The sequence below is a fragment of the Micrasema longulum genome, unplaced genomic scaffold, assembly GCF_059751315.1.
Source record: "Micrasema longulum isolate JH-2025_06_02 unplaced genomic scaffold, ASM5975131v1 h1tg001108l, whole genome shotgun sequence".
NCBI classification, from domain to species: domain Eukaryota; kingdom Metazoa; phylum Arthropoda; class Insecta; order Trichoptera; family Brachycentridae; genus Micrasema; species Micrasema longulum.
In genome coordinates, this window is record NW_028278296.1 from 58,372 (window position 1) to 60,083 (window position 1,712).

A 1,712-nucleotide genomic window follows, 5' to 3' on the forward strand; every position below is an offset into this window, starting at 1 on the left:
TTTTTCAACTGCAGTTAAATCAAGTTAATTTTATTGTAATATTAAAACTTCACTTAAAAAGATTTATGTCAGATAATAACGATGTCTTTTAATTTAAGAACTTTTGCACTAAATATTCAGCTTTTGAGCTTCAATGTAACATTAATTAAGTGCTGTTGTAAAATGAAAAGTGTTGTGAAATTTCAGAATCTTATTGATTTAGTGATATCCGTGAAAATGAATATCGTTTGTTAATTATGAGAAATAAAACAATGTCATAAGTAGCACCTTTATTTTTGAGCTTAAAATTTTTGAAAATACCTAAATGCAGTACATACATTATTTATTTTTTTTATTTTTATTAGTGTTAACTAAAATGATCAATACACATTGAAGATACACCGCAAGACAAAAAAAATTACGAGTTTACCTGCTACCGCGCCCCTTGACTTTACTGAACCCTTTTTCTAAGAAATCCTTTATCGATACCTCTTTCTTTTGTTTAATAAATTAAGGACACTATGTGTCACCTTTCTACAATATTTACATTTTAAAATGTCTCAACAGTCTTGTTTTACCCGCGTTTGAGTGAACATGACACAACAATCATGGAAAGTGCAAAGCAAATGTCGATTGCGATAAAATCCAAAATAATCACATTGTCGCAAGAAAACATATCTAATTGTGAAATATCTCGTCGAGTTGGGTATTCAGAAGGTGCAGTGAGGTTTTTATTAAAAAAAATCCAAGAAACTGGATCCATAGAACGGAAAAAAGGAAGCGGACGGGGGCGCGTGACATCTGCCCGAGATGATCGCTTAATAAAAAAAATTGTTATGCGCGATCGATTTTTAACGGCACCTGAAATACACGCAGAGGTGCAGTCTACCAGCACATCAACATTTTCAGTAAAAACAGTGTCCAGGCGGCTGTTGGAGCATGGTTTCCAAGCACGGAGTCCCGCAAAGAAACCATTACTCACGGACAAAATGAAGAAGGCTAGACTGGATTGGGCGAAAGAGCACCAGAATTGGACCTTGGAGGATTGGCAAAATGTTGTTTTCTCTGATGAATCAAAATTCAACCTTTTTGGTCCAGACGGCAGAAAGATAGTTCGACGAAAACGTGGGGAAAGATATCATCCGTCGTGCGTCACTCGAACCGTTAAACATTCCCCCTACGTGATGATTTGGGGGTGCATGACAGCATACGGTTTAGGACCTCTAAATTTTGTACAGGGTACGATGAATGCCATTCAGTACAAAAAAGTGTTAAAAAAACATATTATTCCAACAATCGAGGACATTACGCAGTATACCGCGGACCCAATTTTTCAGGACGATTCTGCGCCGTGCCATAGAGCCCGCACTGTGAGTACAAATATATATATTTTTAAATGCATTTTGTGACCACATGATAAATAATTTATTGTTTTTTTATAGATCAATGAATTCAAGGAGAAAATTGGCTTAAAATCGTTGACGTGGCCCGGGAATAGCCCTGATTTGAACCCGATAGAAAATTTATGGGCGATTATGAAAAAAAAAGTCGGGAAAAAAAAATCAAAAAACATTGAGGAATTAAAAAAAAACTTAATTCAAGTTTGGGAAGAAGAAATAACATCAGAAATTTTAGATTCGCTTTACGCTTCTCTAAATAATAGAATTTTACATGTTATAAAAAATAAAGGTGAATTCACTAAGTACTAAATATTTTTAAATGTTATAAATATG